A 21775-nucleotide genomic window follows, 5' to 3' on the forward strand; every position below is an offset into this window, starting at 1 on the left:
AATTTACAGATTACATAAAGCAATACTTGGAACAGTCCTTGAGATCAAAGATTCCTTTAATAATTCCACAACTAATTCATTCTTAATGGCCTAAAGACTTTGGTAATAGTCTTACTCTAAACATCCAGAGTTTGCCAAACCTCATTTACTTTTAATGAGATGGCAGATATTTCACAGTGGATAACATTTTTACATATTTCGTGATATAAAGGCTAATTACAGATTTGTGTTCCTTCTGCTCAGCTGGGAGCGTACAAGCTTTTTAGTAGCATCGTATTTGGAAGACTACAATTTAGTGTTACCTAATCCCCAAGGAAGTTAGTTCCAAAAGAGCAAACCGTCCTTATTTAACTCTTCTGTAAACCCAGGAAAATTGTCATTCCCAAAGCAGCTTAATGAACTGTTTGCTTCCATGTACAGCAGGACAAGGCATGCAGATGAGAGCTTAGCTGTATCACTCAACAGGCCAATGGTATTGCCATTAGATACCACAACATCCAAAGGCAAGGCCTTCAGTGCATAGAGCTCTACAGTGCTCCCAAATAAACTCTCAAGTGTTCCTTCATTGTTTCCCCCTTCCCTGAGAAATGTTTGTGTTTTGACAATCTTTATTGGGGTGGGACATGCAGGGGGAGAAAATGAATAATTGTTTTTCTCTCACACTTCTCAAGTGGGACTGCCATAAAAGAACTGTAAGAACTTCTTTGTAGACCCAAATCTCCAGAGCAAAAACTTTAGGTGCTTGTTGAATTACTACACAAGTTTCTGGGCAAAAATACATCAGGACTGTGAGCAAAATAAGACCTCTCTTTCCTTTTTTTTCCTTTTTTGGCTGGTTGGTTGGTTTGGGCTTTTTGTTTGGGCTTTTTGTTGTCTTTTGTTTTTCTTGTGGTGGTGGTGGTTATCACAGTATCACTTAGGTTGGAAAGGACCTCGAGGATCGTCGAGTCCAACCTATCAACACAGACCCCATGACTAGACCATGGCACCCAGTGCCACGTCCAATCTCCCCTTGAATGCCTCCAGGGTCGATGACTCGACCACCTCCCTGGGCAACCCGTTCCAATGCCGAATGACTCGCTCGGTGAAGAACTTCCTCCTCACCTCGAGTCCAAACCTCCCCTGGCACAGCCCGAGACTGTGTCCCCTTGTTCTGGTGCTGGTTGCCTGGGAGAAGAGGCCAACCCCTTCCTGGCTACAACCACCCTTCAGGTAGTTGTAGAGGGCAACGAGGTCACCCCTGAGCCTCCTCTTCTCCAGGCTAAACAATCCCAGCTCCCTCAGCCTCTCCTCATAGGGCTTGTGTTCAAGGCCTCTCCCCAGCCTTGTTGCCCTTCTCTGGACATGCTCAAGTGTTTCGATGTCCTTCTTAAACTGAGGGGCCCAGAACCGGACACAGTTGGCTTTTAAATGTGTGTTCCTTTAATACTTTTCATAAAAATCCTAGCCTCAGACATGTGATTGAAAAGAATGGCTATAACAAAAAACTTCTCTTCAATGTTAACATAGGATCACTGCTTCCAGACATCTTATTTAGCTTTGTCCATTTTAGGTCTCTAAAACAAGAGAATCCATTCACATTCCTTGGAGAACCGGATTGATTGCTTTCATCACCAGCATCAAAGACTTACTTTCAGCATCTAGTTGGGCATATATGCTGCTAGACTTATTGAAGTGTTTATTTTCCCTTTAATAAGCTTCCATTCTCTACTCACAAAAGAGGTTCTGATTTTAAGGCCAGATAAGGGGTTTTTCCCCATAATCATTAATAAATCTTTAGAATCACTCCAAATTATCACAAAATCAATGACTTAAGTGTTATTTACTTAAATTAGTATTTCCTTTTCACCAAGTGCAAGGGAATCACACTGTAAGAGAGCATTTGCCACAGTAACATTTTCACCGTAACTACCACAGGCTAATATTCTGCGTAAAATTACTACCATGAATTAACTTTATGTCTGCAGAAAATGAGATTGTATGTAATTACTGATTTCCATTCACAATAAACTAAGCAAATTATCTTCACAAACAAAAAATGCACCACAAATTTGTTTTGAGGCATAATGAAGAAATAAATTTGTGAAAGAAATATGGACTGGATCTGCCAAATTGTTGTAAATGATAGCTTCTTTAAAATTAAGGCATGTAATTGCAATTGGAAAATGTTATCCTCTTAATGGTTGTGTTATTATTTAGGTAGACCAATAATCCTCTTTGCTGATGCCTCATTTCTAAACTATTGGCAGATTTTATGCATTTTAATATCAAAATGCCATGCAATCTATAAATAGAATGATTTACCATTTGCAGGATTAGGTTTGTCCTAATGAATTTTAGAGGATTTTTAACATGGAGATAAAACTGCTTGGTGGAAAGTCTCACATTTTTTTCTGCTCATATTATTTAACTGAGTGTACTCATTCAATAGACAAGATTGTTTTAACATATGGTTCCCTGAGTTTAATGTTAATGGGTGAAAATCAGCGTACTGAATATGACATTTTAAATCAAAGCAAGCAATCAGTTTGATGATGTTTTAACAATTGCACATTACATCCTACAATAAAACTGCAAACTTCACTTCTTTAAAATGCCACAGAAATTAAAACATTCAGATTGTTGCAAGGCATCAGTGCTATCTGACATTTCAAAAGCACTAAATCCTGTCTGACACACCCTCTAGCTTGTTGCTGACCATGCATTTTAAGACATTGTTAAAGATTTTAACTGCTTTTAAGTGGCCAAGCTCGCAAAAATCCTTCAGGTTTGAGGATATTCGCTGACATTTGTATCCATACAGAATTCAGCAGTACACTGTTACTAAAAAATGTGAATTGCTTCTCCCTCTCCAAAAAACTTATTTTTGCTCATAGTTATTATGATACTTTTTTTCTTTCTTTTTCTCTCAGAATACCCAAAAATAGACCAACAAAAACCCCACATTCAAGTTGTCATTTGAAATAACTGGTGTTCAAATCAGTAGAAATCACTAGAGACAATAGTGTAAGATGGCTTTTCCCCAGCAGTCTTCCAAAACAGCTAAATAACTATTGCACATAGCAAGAATTCAAAAAAGGTATCTAAAAATACAGTGCAGTAACTGTGTCATGCTGCTAGATATTAGACAAATAGGAATCACATTCCAGATTCCCTTCTCAGCACAAACAAATCCCTCCACAACATGAGGACTCTCAAGGTTGCTCTCATCCTTGTGGCTACCTCGTCCCATCCCATGTCAGGGCCCTTCATACTTCCATTTCTTTCCTTTGCATCTACCACAGTTTTGCTTTTAGGAAAGCTAACCTAACAAAGCTCAACTGGAAAAGAGACATGTTGCGGGGGGGGGGGGAGCTTAAGAAAATTTGCCCTTTTCAGACAGATTCAGGTTAGAATTATCTTAAAATAAAATACCTGATTTATTACAGAGTTTCTATACTTTAGCTGAACAAGTGAGGGAAGGGTATAGTAATCTTCGTTTGTACTCCCCATGCACCTGAAACAGCTTAGACCAGAGCAACTATTAATGAATTATAGAAATTTCCTTTCCTGTTGGGTATGTTAACACCACAGCTAGCAAATGGGGGGAAGCTTTCCTCCTAGCCCAAACTAGGAAAAGAAAGCTACAGTGAAACAGGAGCTTGCATATACTCACTTCCATATAGGCTAAGGCAGCCTTGCCACATTTTTAATGCAAACTATAATGAAGCTAAATTGTGGTTTGCAAGAATTAGCTTTGCATTACACTACATTTGTTAAGAATATAAGCAGAAAGAGATACAGTAACCTAAAGGTCAGTACATATCTGTTGGAAATAGCTTCCGTGCTGAAGAAAATGCCATTTCCTATGCCAACTGCAAACCCATGTTTGATGTTGCTGTGATGGTCTAGCAGGCTTTTAAAGACAATTTATTGTGAAGTGGGTTCTAAATGACTGTTAAAGATGTCTTTCCATGTTGGAAGGAAGACTCACTATTGGTTTTGTTCAATATTTTCTTTCCAAACTTACAACTGTTGAAGTTTGGATCGCACATTTGGACACTGATGGAAAGTACAGAGCAGAAAACAGTGGCCTTAAGTTTTTTACCTGAATAAGACTAAGCATGTCACACAACCACCCTTTTTCTTCTAAAAGGGAGCAATGCTATGTTGACAATATAAGAGTTGAAATTCCTAACAGAAGTATGGTAGTCACCCCTGAACCGCCCAGGCAACGCTAAATAGCGGCAATTTTAAAATAAGGAATTTTCAGGGATGGTTCATGGGTGCTACACAAAGTTGCAGGTTCTGTATCCAGATGTTTGCTCTCCCTCTCCCACCCAGGATCTTCATTGTATGTCTTGTGTATTATGTCCAAACACACAGGAGATTCCTCATAGCCCACACCTCCTGATTGTGCTGCGGTATCTCAGAGCACAGAGCTCTGCTCCTAGCACTGAATTACTGCCTTTATCAACAAGACAAACACTCCAAGTGGCAACAGCCAAGTTAGTGCTCCTGCCAACTACTACATAAAGCAGTGGGAGTAAAACAGAGTATATCGAGATTCCCAGCATAGTCAATTAGTCAGTAATGAGAAAGTGATTCTCAATCATCCAGATAATCCAGAGAGATCCTGTTCTTTGGTGACTGCCCTAAGCATGAGACAAGGCTTTGAATTCTGGTATGAAATCATTAAACCAGTCTGGCTTTCATTTTTGTCAGACAGTGCAGAGAGAACACAATAGGTAACTGGAGACAATCAGTGATTATTATGAGTGATGAAAAAGACAGAAAATCCAATAAACCTAGGCAAAAGGGCAACTTAATCTGCAAGTCCCTGTTGTCTTAATTCCATATTAACCAGGTGGCTTTACATTATATACAGATCACTAGATGCTTGCTTACAATCCCAGTTTGGCTTCTCCCGTCACATCCACTCAAATCAGGCTTAGCTGCTGCTTTAAGAGAGCTGTGCTGTGAAGAATAGCCCTATTCTACCAAGAGAATGAAGTGAAAACTCTTTACATTAGGCATCTTGTTTTGCTTCTTGTGTAAACCACTCCAATGACAATTTCTCACTTCTTTGTAAAGTAAATCCATATATTTTAAACACTAAAATCAATCTGTGATTCAGTATCAAAATCGCTGAGTACTTCTGGGTGAAAATCAAAAGGTTAAAGGCAGACTAATGCCTGAAGTGTCACTGGAGAGGAAAGGGCACTTAGTATTTGATTTCTTACTGCCTCGTGCTCTGTTGAACATCAAATGGAATGGATTTAGCCTCAATAAAGGTAGTTAAGAGCTCATTCTGATAAAAAAAGAAAACTCTCCCTTTATCAAATGCTTTATGGTGATTATACAGTGTCATTAATTAATATTTTCATGCACCTTGGATTCTAAAATGAAGAAAATTACTTTCAAATGGAACTACTGCTCATAAATGTGGATGTCTCCCCACACAGTTTAGTGCCAGGCCAGATATTTTCTATTCCATATGCAGAAAATGCAGTAGATGTCTGTGAGATCTTGTAGAGAATCTCAGCCCCAGAGGGCTTCACTGCAAACAGCCATAAATTAATGTAGTCCTAAAGTCACATTTTAAGGCAGGCACTGCACAGAACCACAAATATTTCCATGATGTAGAAAAGTAAAGACAAATATTTACTTTCAATGAGGTATCTGTGAGGATTGATTCCTGAGTTGATGCCTCTTCTGTCTCCCTTTTCTCCATGTATAAAATGTATTTTGCCTGATAGATGAGATTGTTGTGGGACTGATTAATTCATTAATGACTGTATGCTGAGCACCAGAAGTATCCCAAGAATTAGCTGCTGCTCTGTGGTTATTGTTTATTTGGCTTATGGGGGAGGGCTGAAGGGGATATAATGCTGGTTGAAATAAAACATCTTCACCCAGGTAATTTGCATGCTCTTACTCTTATTTTAGGCCACGACAAAACAGGACAGTGAGTGAAAAAGTAAGTGGGAAATTGTCTTACTTGAAGAAACTTAAATGCCTTCTTAGAAGCTGAAGAGGAAAAGGGCTAGAGGGGGGAAAAATAAAAATACAAGAAACAGTTCCAAGACACAAAAGGCATCTCATCCAGGAAACAATGAATAATGTGACATGAGCTCAAGAACACCACTATATGTCTGGCACATTTCTTTTTCCACAGAATGCAAAAGCAGAAAAGCTAAGAATTTATTGAGCTGTTAATAATAAAATAATAATAATATCAACAACACCACCAACTGAAAAACAAACAAACAATAAATATCCACACAAAAATCTTAGAAGATAGAAGCAGTGTTAGAAAGAGTCACCATATCAGCAACATCTCCCAACAACTACTAATGAAATATATTTCTCTAGTCTTGAGCCATCATTGTAGTTTAGAAAGGTAGCCACAGACTGACAGTGAGGAACTGTGGTTGAAAAAGGCTTAATACTGGGAAGAACATTCCAGAACAATACCATGTAACACAAACATTTGTTGTGTAGACCTCAGATTATAAAAGAGCTGTTCTGACTTGTCTAAACAGTGTTTTTCATACAAAAGCCAGTGCAAGTGACTGTGGTATAAAAGATGAGATATCTGTCTGTGTTGTTGCAGAATTTGCCCAAGGAAACTTGCCTTATTGAATAGAAAAATGGTCTTTTACATTTAATAGCTTATAATTATAGTCCAATCCTCTATCTGCCTGTCTACTGCATATATAAAATTGACATTGAAAAGGGAAAAACAAACAAACAAACAAACCAAAACAAAACACACACACACAAAAAACACAACCAAAACCAACAAACCACCAAGACTGGAGGGAAAAGGAGAGATCTCAGAAAATTAATCCTGGAACATTATCTCATTTCTTACTCATGATGCAGGCTGATAACATGACCGCATATTTATGTCCTCAGCATCTGAGGGTCAGCATCCTGATCAATTAAATTCCTAAATACCTCAAAGGCAGGGCTACAAAATCTTCCAACTTCATTGCAAGAACTGATAACATCAAATAAATGAGACAGGGGTATTAATATGAAATGGATTTTGCAGATCATCCCTCTACTTCACATTGCAGCCAGAATCTGGCAAAAAGCAACTGACAGACAGATATTGATTGACTCATGTCCACAGGCATTCTGGATTTAACAGGAATCCTGAAAGGTTGATGTCTTGACTTGCAGGCTTGGGAATGGATATACTGGGAGTTATACAGCTCTGACCAAAAGAACTTGCATTCAAGGTGTAAAATAGGCGAGGCATAGCTAAGAAACCAGTAATGGCTTTGAGTCATACATCTGGCTCATTTAATGTTGGAGTCTATTCAGTGAACAACTCAGGGTCCTGGTAACAGAACTGAAGAAAAAAATAATATTAAAAAAAAAAAAAGAAAAGAAAAATAAATAAAAGAGCCAACTTTTCAGCTGCTGGGTCAGTGGAGTACAAAACTTCAGTGATTCTTACCCAGGAAAGCACTAGATCAAATACATACAGTCAATCTGATGTCTTAAATAGCTACTTATCACTGCAGGCAGAACAATTTCTGTTTTCCTGATAGGAATTCTAAAATTCCCAATTTACAGGAATACCAGAGGGCAAAGAACTCATTCTAATGCAGAAGGTACTAGGGAAATTTGACTGACATAACAAAGAGCATTTCAAAAATGAAAAACTATGTTCAGTCATTACAATGTTGAATGAAAGCTGAGAGAAAGAGGATGACTCCTCCATGTAATGCCTGTGTGGATTATTTCCCTCCAGCTCCATGTAGACACTAGAGTCACAAAACAAAATCAGCTTTAAGTATAAAGCAGTTTATACACACGAAAAGTCCCTTTGTGCTAAGTGCCAACAAAGAACACATTGTACATTAATTGCTGGTCTCTCAGTCCAGACCATCTGTCTCTACAACGTAATGAAGGCTGGCAGCATTGCTGCTATTTGCTCAATAACTAAAATTGGGTCTGAACTAAACCCTCCTCACTGTCTTGTTACACTATGAGCTTGACTTTTGTGAACTGAGATAAAAATGCAGTGCACAGACACCTTTTAGAAGCAATGACTGAACCTGCTGTAAAGGCACCTGAAACTGAAAACAGAGGGCATCAGTAGGGATAATGGGAAAGAAGAGAAACCACCAACCACACTTGAAAGCAGGGTGCATTCAAACTGCTGTGCTTTCACATGGTGAGAACATTTAGTACATATGCCTCTGAGTATTGCTGAGTCATTGTGAGGGTTCAGACACATTCCAGTACTAGAACTTGGAAATATATTTCTAATTGTTTAGATGCATCTATAGGAACTTATGTGACTGATGTCGGTAAGCAGCTGTGAAAGTCTAAACAGACTTAGCTTACACACAAGGATAATGAAATACCAGAAAGCTGAGTAGTAGTATTTGATATTAAAAGAGCCATAAGTCATATGAGCTGCTCTGCAGAAGAGAAATGTGAGCAACACAGACTGCATTTACCATTTAATGTCAGTAGGCAAAAACTAAACTCTAAAGGCAGCTCTGAGGAATTTACACTACGTCATCTGTGGAAGTGACATGCCATCTTCAGAGAACTCAGGAAGACGTTTCCTTGATTGGGGTTTTCAAGGAGACAGTGCAAAGATGCAGTCCTTAGTATGCTGCAAGTTCTTCCTGCTTTGTAGTGCCCATCTAGCCGTGTAGGTGTGGTGGCAAGTAACGATTTTAATGCTCAATTGCTGTGGCTAAGATCTATCTGAACTAATGCTCAGCCAGTCAGCTGCTCAAGAGGAAGATGCAAGTCATCCTTGAATTTGTGCCTTCCCCCATAGAAGGGAAACATACATTGCTTGACAGGCAACAAGATACAAGGAGGATCTGTGCAGCTGACTATTGAAGGCAGATCTGACCACAATTCTGTGGCAGCAATCCAGTTACTACTCCAGCTTGCACAGCAGTCCGAGGATGTGGCTGAGTAGCAGAAAAATAATAAGCCATTTTCATAGACACATAATTCACACAGCTTTCTGAAACAATGTGGCCATGTTACTGCAAAACTTCTCTTTGGAAAGCTGGATTCATCGATTCCTAGCCTGCTGAGGAAGACTGATGATGTTTCATTATTTTCTGGCTTCAAGATCAACTGGGAGAAGACAGAGGTTCTACTGCTTTCCAGATTTTGCCCCAGGAAATCTGTCCTCATCTTGCAATTTGCTGTGGTTTGTTTTGTACTGCCAGAGTGTTATGAAGTGCTCAGGTATTTGGGATTTTCAATAACTCATTGACATGGGGAGCAAACATTTTTCACCATTAATTAAAATCCTGCAAAGAGATTTTGACAGATGGAAGTGATTGAACTTATTGCTACGGGGAAAGGTCAATTCCATTACAATGATTTTCACTCCAAAAAATTAATTATTGGCTGTTGAAGATACCATTGGAGAGTCTGAAGGGTTTTTTTTCCCCAAAGTCAGAACAACTGTTCAAAGAGTTCCTATCAGATGGAAAAGACATTACTGTACTCAGACCAAAAATCCTGGAGATAAATCGTTCTGCTCAATCTATATGCCTAGAAAAATGCTAATGTCTTTCATTGATTCCAACTGCTCCCTTACAGCATCAAGTGCTTATTAAATTGTCCAGAATTTCATTCTAGCAGGGGGATAGTCTTTGTAAAAACTGGGATGTCTGCCATTATATAAACTGGTTCTCACTTATGAGGACCCAGTATTCATGCTAGAATTAGTCTGAGCTTTGGTTTCCAAACCACCACAGCAACATTTTTTTGTAAGCTGTAGGATGCCTAATTCCATTTTTTCCTGAAAGCAAAGCATGTGTGTGCCTGAGAGTGGAAAATAAAACAGAAGTGCTCATAATATAAATGAAAGATGGGAATGAAACACTGGAATCCATCATCCAGCACTGGGGTCTCCCCTGGAAGAGAGATAGAGAGCTCCTGAAGACAGTCCAGCAGAGAGCCACTAAGGTGATTAAAGGATTGAGGCATGTCTCATACAAGGAAAGGCTGAGAGAGCTGAGACTGTTGAGCCTGTATAAGAGAAGGTTCAGGGGGAATCTCTACAGTGTATATAAACATCTAAAGGAAGGACATAAAGATGGTGCCAGGTGCTTCCCAGTGATGGTCAGCAACAGGAGAAAAGACAGGGAAGACAAACTGAGACAGAGGAGGTTCTACCTGGACATCAGGAACTGCCACTTCAGTGAGGATGACCAAGCACTGACACAGGTTGCCCTGGGAAGTAGTGGAGCCTCCATACTTAAAGATATTCAAAAGCCATCTAGTCCTGGGCAGTCTTCTCCAGGTGACCCTGCTTGAGCAGAATAGTTGGACAAGATGACCTCCAGAGGTCCCTTCTTACCTCAACCATTCAATAATTCTGTGATCCCACATCTTATATCTAAACTGCTTCACTTCAAATAGTGTGGTCACCCAAGACAGGGCCTCTGTAAATACACAAAGGCTAAGCAGTGGATACAGGTCATACATTTGTTCTCAGGGTACAGGTGAGCTTCAGTCAGGTGATTCATCCCAGTAGCATGCCTCACCATGTTAAACACACTTTCTGTATGCTACAACAGCTAATCCCTGTCTGCTCCTTTATATATACAAAGTATGATTTACTTAACTTCCAAGCACCTCATGCAGTCTAGTGGAAACAGGGACTCAGGAAAAAAAACAAACACTACTCAACTTTTAGCACCTAAATATGCAATTTAGACCTTGAGGGACCTTGCCAGACTTTGGTCTGGCAAACATCCCTCTAAAAGGAAACAGATCTGTCTCCTATTAGTGCAATAATATAATGTTGTTCTGCACCTTACAAAGAACTCCTGGGTTTGAAAACCTGGTCTGATAATCAGCTCCATACTCATGGGAAAACAAGATTTACTCCTCCCCATATTTCTCTTCTGGTGTAATGTTCTAGAAAATGCCAACACCATTCTCTGCTGCACTCATTCTCTGCTGCAACAGCAATGATAACAGTGGGTCAAAAGTTCCCACAGAAAACTGGCAAAACCGTAATTCAGCACTGGACAAAACAGGTCTATTTTTCTAGGCTGCTTGCTCTTCCATAGCATGATTTAAATGAAATCCCACCATAACCAACATTTGTAGATGCCTGCATGAGCTAAAAGATGTGGCTTCTTTTTCCCAGCCCTGGGACTGTAGCAGTTGCTGATGGAGTCAACAGCGTAGTACAGACTCTAGATAGATTTGAGCACTGTCTGAAAGATGATTTTGCATGACTTTCCGAGAGCACATGTCATGAAAAGTACACTTGAGCAACCTAAAACTCCCAATCTTTTTCATTTTTGTAGTTCCATAGTTTCACAAGCTTGAAAATTCCTGAGAAAGCATGCAGTTTAAAACTAACTAACTAAATAACATTCTTGCAATTGGTGCCAACCCAGTGGGACTGAAAATGTGTTGTGTGCAGATATAAGGAAAGGGGCAGCGGTACAAGAATACCCCTCTCTCAGAAAGTTGGAAGCCAAACATCTCTGCATGAGGCAATGACAACACCAGATGAAAAATACGAAGCTATGTGATGTACCTAACTAAAATCTTCAGCTCAACCCAGAGTCTCATCTGCTGTATGATATTTAAGCACTCCACTAACAAAGGAAAAATAAAGAAGGAGTGTGTGGATTTGCACCTGAAGCTGCTCTGAGACATGCTGGCAAAATGAAGTGACATATTTCATTATTGCTCATTTTTCTTAAGGTGTGGCCTGCTGCCCAAAGGACAACCCCAGCTACCAAAGCTAGGATTCACACAGCTGACAACTAGTCCTAAACCAAAAGCTTTTCAGTTTCACACATTTTAACCCAATTCCACAGACCAGTATTTCACGTTTACAACAATGTGGTTTAAAGATAAGGTTGGAGAATAGACAACCAACCTTTCGGTGGCACAGAACCACAGAATGTTAAGGGTTGGAAGGGACCTCCAGAGATCACAAAGTCCAAGCCTCTGTGAAAGCAGGATGGCCTAGGACAGGCTGCACAGGAACACACCCAGGGGCCTTTTGAAAGTCTGCAGAGGAAGAGACTCCACAACCTCTCTGTGCAGCCTGTTCCAGGGCTAAGTGACTAAGTGATAGGGTTTGCATTTTGACCCTATAAGTCCTTGTATTTTTAATCTAACCTGTAAGTCCAACATGCATTTTCCCTCTGTCTTAATTACTGCAATTAATTTATGCAGTTAGAAGGTCAGTTAAATATTTTCAAATGTTTTCCAAACTTTATAAAGAAATAAAGTACACAGCATTGAAAAAAAAAAAAACCAAAACCAAACAAACACCACCACCAACACCCTACACAAAACTCCCACTACTTACAAAAAAACCCCACTAACATCAATTCACCATCTCCTCCTTCGGAATGGGACAGAGGGAGCAGGATTACAGAAGTCATGTCAGCTTAGCTGTTTGAATACGTTGTTGAAATAAAACAAGCTGACCTTGTTACCTGAACAATCCATTCTACATATTACTTTTGAATGAGTTCTTGATGCAGAAAGGCAGAATATTAGTCAAACATACCTCTGCAAAAGCAAAGATTCAACTAATTTTCCTATTATTATCTCCATTACAATCAAATTACTTAAGAGCAGTATCTCTTAAGGATGATAGAAATTCATATTTTTATATATTTCAAGCCCTCTCCAGGAAATTAATCTCTAAATGGAATGAAATAGACCCATTTCAGTTTTCTGGTAGTCAGTGCACAATTTTTACACAAGACATGACCAGAGCTGGTCCTCACCTGAACACCAGTGGAGATAACAGAGGTAAAGAGACAATTCACCCTAGCTTCTACTCCCCTCTAAGTGTTGGGTTTTTTTTTTGGGAACCACAGGATAGTACACTGAAAAGAGTCTCTCTTATAAGTCTCTTCTCCTAAAAAATAGTTACCAAATAAAAAGTATGTGGTAGCTAAACTACTCTATTAAGAGGCAGGACCAGACAAAAAAAGTCACTGACTTATAGAAAGGAAGGCATTCTTCCTTTTCCTAAAGGATGCCATGGATGTATTCCCATTGCACAGCAGATTGTTCGTTCAGGCAATGCCGTCAGAGCAATGTCTCACATGTTCAGTGGAGCAGTGAAGTCTGTGCTATGGGGTAACAATTAACAATTACAATATGGCTCAAAGTAAGAACTCAGTGAAGCTGATGCAAGGAGGAGGGAACAAAACTGTTTCAGATTCATTGTCAGCTCTACTCTCTATTACGCATACAGATTTTGCTCAGTGATTCCTCTGGTACCCTCTGAAAAAGTGTTGACAGTATTTTTATCTCAAGTCCCAAATCTCAACCACTGGGAAGGTAAAAAGCATCATTCAGGATTTTCCACTGCAATGTACCCACAGCTGTAAAAAAATACCTGTTCCACGGTATTAGGCACAGTTATAGCTTAGTGCATAAAAACAACAGTGAAGGTATTTCTACAACTGCATGTAGATGATTCCAATTTAACTGGAAGGACCGATTTACAGTCTCACACATATTCAGGAAAACACCTGTGTGTTACAAAATGTTGGTGTTCCTTAACATTGATGTCAAGTCATTAATGTCAACAAGCAGTTGAAATTAATATATTTTGTTTCTGAAGTTATGGCTACTGTAAAAAAAAACTAATACAAGCTGACAAAAGTTCAGTATAAACTCTAACTTGCAAATAAATCTTTGACTACTAGGTATATCCACAGACCCTCAAAGACATGAATAAATGTGCTCACACACAAATCAGGATCATGTCATCATGTTTATGAAAAAAATAGCCTATTTAAAAAAATAAATAAATATTTTTTCTATATTTTTTCTCCTTCATGCTGAAGGAAAGATTATTTATGTAAATAGTTTCTTGGCCTATTTACACAACCATCGTTATTGACATCACTGAGAATATACACAGAATGACTAGGAGTTCACATTAGCTAATAGGTGCATCTGTAAGATGCAAATAGTTCAGTGCTAGGTCCATCTTTACTTCTAATCAGCAGGATATAAGTCTATTGCCCTCAAAAAGAAAAGGCAACAACAAAGCAAAACACCCCAAATCAGCAGTGAAACAAGCCAGCACATAACTGTGACAATAAGTGCTGCTTCATGCGTGTCATACTGCTCTATTAACATGACTTTGAGACCAGAATGGTCCTGTGTGCTGGTAGGAGGAGAGGCAGGACTGGAATGGCACTATGGACAGGGGTCTGGGCAGATGATGCACTCTAAACCACGCCACACACTTCATCAAAGGAAGCTCAAGCTACACATACATCGCAGTTACTTTATGTACTGTGTTTTCTACGTTCCACACAAGCTGCCCATCCATGCTGTCAAATGATCTTTATTACAAGCTTTTAGGAAAGCTGCTCAGTAGAGTGATGGATAATCTAACATTTCTGTACTGTCTGTTAATGAATAAATACTGAACTTATGTGTTGGCATTTTCATGATGTGCTGCTTTCAGATTGGCTGCAACCAACAGGAGCCTTTTGTTGCAGTCAATCTGAATGCAGCTGTTTAACAACGCCACAGTGAACAATTGACATACTAGTGCACTAAAAGAATGATTACACACAGCATGTATCAATCACTTGGCAGAACAGAAATATAGAGTCATTGTAATAGAACAATATCACATGATAAATACCTTCCCCCTTGAAATCCTCGTGCCTCAGCGTTTAGAGATGATATATGGCCAGACTTCACCTTGACATTTTCCCCCTAGCAGCAGACTATTGTACTGTGACATTTTTCTTTGAAGACAGATCATACAAAAATTTGTCAGGAAGAATCTGAATGAACTTACACACTCAAGAAAGACAAGAAATGACTGCAATTTAAATGAGGAAGTTCAGAGTAGGAATAACCTGATCTTCTAAGTATTTTAATAAGAGGATGGGTTTGGCTCCCTTTTCTCATATAACATTTACCAGTATTTTCTCAGAGCCTACTTCAGCACAATTTCTCTCTGCTCCCCCCCACTTCCTCTCCTGGTCCACACAATCTCTTCTAATAGTTCTCTTTGTGGAGATGAGTATTCTTATTTCAATGAGAAAGTTCTTTCTAGAAGTCTGGTTGATTCCTTTTTCCTGGGGGGGGTGGACCCCAGCTACAGCAGAGGTGGTAGTGAGGAAAGGAAAAAACTAGCTCAACAGCTCATTCAGTAGCTTATGGAAGACAAGAGTCTCAAGGTGCCTCAGGATTTATGCCTGTAGGAGCATCCTTTCTAGAATTATGACTCCAATGCCTACCTACCACATTTTGATCTCCAGTACACAAAATGTAAGCAGAAACTATGATATTGTGACATAAGGCTAAGGCTGTGAATTTTCCTCTTTTTTTATGAGGCATGGGGAAATTATGACAAGGAAGCCCCATCACAGAGCATTTTTACATGTTTATGAGCTGGAGACACATTACCGTGGTGATTTGGCATAAAAATTTTAAGCTGTTATATGCAAGCAGTAAAGTGGAGACTAATGAGGCCCTCACAACAGTGTATTAATGAAACTTTCAGAGGGCTTCACAACTTCATGAAGTTTTAGTGACTTGCTTCCCAGAGAAACTAGAAAGAGGAAATTCAAAAGAAGTAGCATTAATGTTATTTTTCATTTCTCACCACCTGCAAAGCTATGCTGACCTACTCTTCAAGGTTCAAAAGCTTATGGATTGGTAAGGAGGCAAACAAACACCTCTTAGCAGCCCTGAAAAGTACTATAACTTAAAGCTTCTTGTGCTGTATTGTCAACTCAGGAGTTGCTACTCTGAATTACAATAGAAGCTCCAGATTCGAAGTGAAGTGAACAAGTATGCATGGAAAAGAACAGGTTAAGACAAGGCACTGTTTGTTGTGGTATTAACTTCATCACTAAAGAAAGGGTAATCTTGAATTATGTAGTATACATTAATATACTTTTTAAATTCAGAAGGGCTTAAAATAGGGAGAAATGCACTGAAGCATTTGTAAGTTGTTGTCTTTTTTAAAAACCCAAACCTATTATGTGCTGAAGTTCATTATCTCTGTTAGTACAATTGGATTCCACAAAACCAGCTTGTAAATAATTGCATATGAACAGCACATTGTTGCTCACCGTTTACACATGATTACAGTTTGATTGCAGAGACAACCATACAAACAATGAGCTCAATTTACCTAATAGTTGTAAATGTTTTGTAAATGGACTATGTACACTTAAATCCATTTGGTTAAACGTACTCAGTAAATATTTTCAGTGGTGAGCCCATGCAGGATACTCAGTGAGGGTTTTCTATAGCTCGCATGCAGACCTCAGCACAGACTCTTCTGCTACCCTTACACTCCTGCTTTCCATGTTTTGGTCTTTCCTCTAATTCATCATCTTAATTTTTGTTGGGTCTAATCAAAATCCATTGCAGTCAAGGGAGAGATTCACATCAGTGACCTATGCATCAGGCTACAGTATTGCAAACTGGTTACATGGAGAACTACAGATAACTCACATCTACTTACAATGACAGCTCCATGAACTTTATCATGTCCTGATGCAGTCGTACAAAGAAGCGGGAAAACTGCCTGTACAGTGTGTTGAATGCCAATGCTGGGAGAAATGCCACTCATCACTTGAATAAAGTTAGGTTGAAGTAAGTAGCCAGTTCTCCGGAAGATTTGTTCAAAACACATCTAGCTTTTCATACCTCTTAAGCTTGTCACATTAGGCTGAAAATCACTCGATAACAGCCTCTTTTGGGGCTACTGAAACTGCCATTTGTAGACTCAGTTGACACTATCACAATGAGAAGCTTTCCAGAACACTAAGTACTTTTCCATCTGTGATTGTAGCATGGTGAATATACATTCCCCAAGAGACCTGTGAGTGAACCTGTCCAAATCCTCTGTGAGTTTCCTGCTAGCTCAGGGTGATGTCTGAACTTAAGACAGTCATTAAGCCAGTTAACGACACCTGTAACACCTCAGGTACACAGAATAGAAAACCAAAGAATGAGGAAAAAAGCAGTAATGAGTTTCCTTCTAAACAGAACAGGGCAAGACAAAAGGTTTTATTTCTCCTCAAAATGTTCCAGCTGGGATAGGGTTTTTGTTTGTTTTTCCCTACCAAAAGAACACATTTTAAAAGATAAGCAAAATCACATCAGGTAAGGATGACTTGGTAACCTGTTGCTGATTTGTACATAGACAGCTTAAATCTACCTACCCTTAGAGAGGGATGGGGCAGGGGAGAGGGAAGATGTCTTCCTTAATGAATACACTTTTGTTTTTGTCGTACCTTCCTTTTCAAATTACCAATGAGAAAAAAAGTCAGTTCTTTCTGAAGTGCTGAGAGAAATACAGTCCTAAAGGAACATTTGTAAGCGATAGATTTAAATGGAAGAGAAATATTCTTTTGTCTCCCTCACCACACTTTATTCACATAATTAGCAAAATTAATTTCTATATTGGTTGCATCATGTCACACAACAAAAGACATAGGTGACTCCAGAGTTAGTTGCATAGTCTCAAAGATTCTTTGTGTTGCTTAATAACACACCTCTGTTGAAATGGTGCCACTAGATCATTTTAAATAGACAATCTACCCCACTCTTGTTTACAGTGTACTCAAAACCCATAAAAGCTTTTTGAAAGCAAGAAAGTCACTGACTTACAGCTATGCTTAATATCTTGAATGGTAATAAAGGCCATTTCAAGACTAAAGCAGACAAACATAATTTCTCTGAATTTAATGAACTTATGCCTGTTTATACCAGCTTAGAATTAAATTCAGAGTTGTGTTTTTGAGATATGACTTCACAGTATGCTCAGCAGCTGCCTTCCAGTCATGAACAGAATGTGGCCATCATTATATTTGATTATTTTTTTTTTAGCAGAGAGAATTATTTATTAAGGAAAAAATGCCCTCACTTTCAGGGCCACTAGGAAATACTCTTGTTAAAAAATGAAAAACAGCTTCATTATTAATTATGTCCACTGAGACCAATGCAGCAACAAAATAACCCAAACAAACAAATCCACACTCCACTCTAACTTATTACTTCAAAATAACTTGCAGAATTATGAAAGATCATTCTTAGAGTAACTGCTGGGTATTCTGAAATCCATGCTTTATCAGGTACAGTCCTTACTTCTGTGTTGCATACAAAGAAAGAAATCTTGATATTAGTTTAATGGATTTGTTGGTTTTTTTTCCCCCTTCTGTTCCTTAACTGAATTAATTGAAAAGTTATTTTGAAAGACCTGAATGAATTATGTACTATAGAAAAATGAAAGAAAACCAAAGAAAGAGTGTTAAGAATCCTGCTTCAACAGGTAACAAAGAATACAGAGAAGGGAGTGGGCAGTAAGGCAGACAATGACTACCTGACAAAGGTGGAACACTGAAGCAGGTACTGGAGCATTGTGAGACTGAAGAAGTCCCTACAATACCATTGAAGCAATATGAAAAGTTAAAGAAAAGTAATAAGAAGAAAAGATAGAAAACTAAAAAAGCCCCTCATCATCTGAACAATGAAAAGAAGCAGCAGAATCTGGTCATTGGAAGCAGCACACTCAAAGTAGTCCAACACACAAATGCAAAGAAATCCAAATGACTTCTAGTTGAGATTTTTAGGGAGCCCACGTATTTTGATAAGTTTATGTAGACTTCTTTGGTTGCCAATGCAATAGCTAACACATACTCCAAGGATTTAACATGCACAGCTACAGGACCAATATTTTCAAAGGCATTTATGCATAGGTATGAAGTCAGGTGAGCAGAACTTTGCCCTGCCTCCAGCTGCTCCCCAGAAGACAGCTGGCTGCTACAATACGCTGGTGCCTCAGGTGTCTGGCTTAATCTCCCAGGCTCGTTCCCCAAGTTATTCTTGAACACATAACCCTTTTCACCAACATGCCTAATACCAAATTTTCAAAGTCATAGATGTTTTAAACAGGCCAGCTTCTACTTCAAAAAGGTGTTGCAGTGATAAAAACCAGTTGGCAGTAGCTTAGTACTGTGCAGGTAGAAAACAGCTTGAGTGGAGCTTTATAGTCATTCGGGAGCTGCACAAGTCAAAAACAGGAGCACTTTTTTGCCCAAGAAGCGCGCCGGATGCGTGGTTTCATAACACACCAATTCATTACTGGAGGAGATAGTGTTCTTCCTCTCATCAAATATTAACCATCGTTTCAGGAAGTTTAAAAAATTGTCTCAGAGCAACTTCTCACAGCCATTAATTAAAATAATGAGCACTACAATATTAAAAGTGTAATTCTCTTACATGTCCTCAAGTGTTTGCCTACAAGTCTCTTGCTTTGGGATTCAAAGAAATAGTAAAAAACTGAAAACAGAGAAAATTAAAGAGTTGGTACTTACCACTACTCCTGGCCAGGCTTATAATTCTCAGCTAGCACACACAAAATTGCTTTGTTATCTTCTACTGTCAAGATGCCACAAAAGTATTGCTTTTGTCGGTGCATCACAAGTAACCCAGCTCCCTGGCCCCAGTCATAACACTGTGCTTTGCAAGGAAGATGACAGACACAATCCACCTGTGGTGACTCAGAGGCACTATACTTAAGGAGAGATTTTCAGCGTTTAAAGCTGAAACTGAGCAGCATCTAAGGGAAATAGAGAAGGATGCTGCATGTGCTGACATTTGGCTATCTCAACAAATTTGTCTCTGCTGCCATTTTATCCCTCTGGCTTTTGTTCCAAGTATTTGGAAGACTGAGGACAGCTGACATAAAGGTATACAAGACTCTTCACACAGTAAGTGAGTTTTTAAGTCAGTATGTAAGACTTAGAGAATTGTCTAATCACAGATGAAAAGACAGCAACATCTGTCTACTTGTAGCATTCATGTGTTGCTTTTTGTTTTCATCTAATAAACACACCAAAACATATATTTTCAGTCAACTCTGCTCTTAATGGAATTTTGAGGGCTTTACATAGTTTTGGTCCTTTTGAAAGGACATTTGAGAATTAATATAGGAGTCCTGGATTAATTTCCTTCCTCTTTCAAGGGGTATCTTTTATCATTGTATTTGTGCAGAGCTCCCAGAAGTGTGTTTGAGGAAACTATTTAGCGCAATTAGTGTTCACTGCAAAACTCTTCCCCTACTCTGTTAGCACTGCTAAAAATTTGGCTGCGATAGTGTCTGGGAGAGCTGTTCTTTCCCCTCTGTTTACTTAGGCACAGCTTTGGGAGAAATCAGCCCTGCAGAGGTGCAGCTCAGTGTTGCCTTTTGTGGCAGTGGTAACCAAGAAGACAAGTATCCCCAAAAATCACAGCAGACTTAAGATCTACAGTGGTTTGAAGTAGGGCATAGGAAGACCTTTCAAACTCTTCCTTAACAGAGGTCAAATTTCATAGCACATATTCACTGCAACAACAGCCCAGGTGAGTATCTAAAGCAGACCACATTTGCAAGGTTAATTCAAATAGAAACATTCACAATGGAACATCTCCAAGCAACAGACTGAAGCTTCTGTTCTAATACTGTAAGCCCTGGTGCCTGAAATATTCCTCTCACAGATTGTCATGGGTATTTGGGTCCCCTTAGCTGAAGGATGAAACTGAATTTCAATCTTTTCCTGAAGCAAACTGTGACAGCCTAGCCTTTCTTTTCCTTTGTCTTTCTTGAGACGCTTCAGTCTGAAGACTTATCATTTGACTCTCGTGAAACAGAAACTAGGACACGGCACAGATCAAAATGCAAAACTCCAGTCTTTACTTAGGGGATCTGTTTGCTGTGTGTACTTCACATTCTGTTCTCACCTCCGCCTGCTTTCCCACACCATGTGGATGTCTTTTTAATTGTGCTTGCAGAAGTCAGTACAAATTGCACATTTAATTATTGTGTACTTAAAATCTGATAATCATAGAAAATCAAATACACAGCTAGGTTGATTCAGAAAGCATTTTTAATAGGGCACTATTAAATTATGGAGTTAAACATTATTAGATATATTTATTCATGAGAGATAATTTGATATGTAACAAAATAAGCCAATACATGGTGTAACCTCTTGCAGTCTAATTTTCATGGATGAGCTCTTGCATATTTAATATCCTTTGAGGATATATTTTAACCTAGACTAATTACTGCTTTCCTCTTATTTCTGTTCAGTTTGACATCAACGTTTGGCTAAAATAATGTAATATTGTTATTACTGAGCAAATTAAGTAAATCTATCGTCTTTAATTTAGAACCATTGTTGATACTGTAAATGGCCTGGTGTAGGTTATGGCAACAAGCATTGCACACAAACAAAAAATAGCTGTGGGTGAAAAGATTAGTACATTAAAATCATCTATGGAAAGAGATCTTACTCACGTTTCATGTCAAACACCATCACCAATAGCTTCTCCTCCATGAAGCTCTGTTATAATATGCTTCTCATATCTTCCTGGTAAATTCATAGAGAGGGCTAAAATAAGAAATGAATAGTGATATAAGTTTTTCTTACATTATTAAGACAATTTAGCTTAAAAGACTATCAGGATAGCTGGGGACCTTGTCAGAAACTTTCAATACCTGAGCACAGAGATTTTTGTACTTTAAAGTAGGTTAATTAATTAATTGAAAACCTGTGTCATGGCTTTGATATACACAATAATTTTGTGTCTGTGAAAATTCTTAATGAGATGTTTTAATTTTGCTCTCAGTGACATCTTAATAAAATGCACTAATAGGTCAGGTTAGATGTTTGCATATTTTGGTATAATGCCAGCAGTGTCAGCTGGCTTAAGCAGATCAGCTCAGCTCTGCTCAGCTTTGCTTGGTTCACCAGCCAAACATCCTGCT

At 38.8% G+C, this 21775-nt stretch overlaps 1 long non-coding RNA gene across 1 annotated transcript in view; it reads right to left on the reverse strand.

Moving 5' to 3' along the window:
• The window catches only part of LOC137452828 (uncharacterized), a 193718-nt gene that overhangs the window by 116602 nt on the left and 55341 nt on the right, over positions 1–21775 (reverse strand). The window contains exon 8 of the long non-coding RNA XR_010990172.1: positions 21305–21398. This is a non-coding gene — a long non-coding RNA (uncharacterized lncRNA). The remainder of the gene's footprint in view (positions 1–21304; positions 21399–21775) is intronic.

The sequence above is a fragment of the Melanerpes formicivorus genome, unplaced genomic scaffold, assembly GCF_026170545.1.
Source record: "Melanerpes formicivorus ecotype bairdi unplaced genomic scaffold, bMelFor1.0.p_v2 SCAF_59, whole genome shotgun sequence".
NCBI lineage: Eukaryota > Metazoa > Chordata > Aves > Piciformes > Picidae > Melanerpes > Melanerpes formicivorus.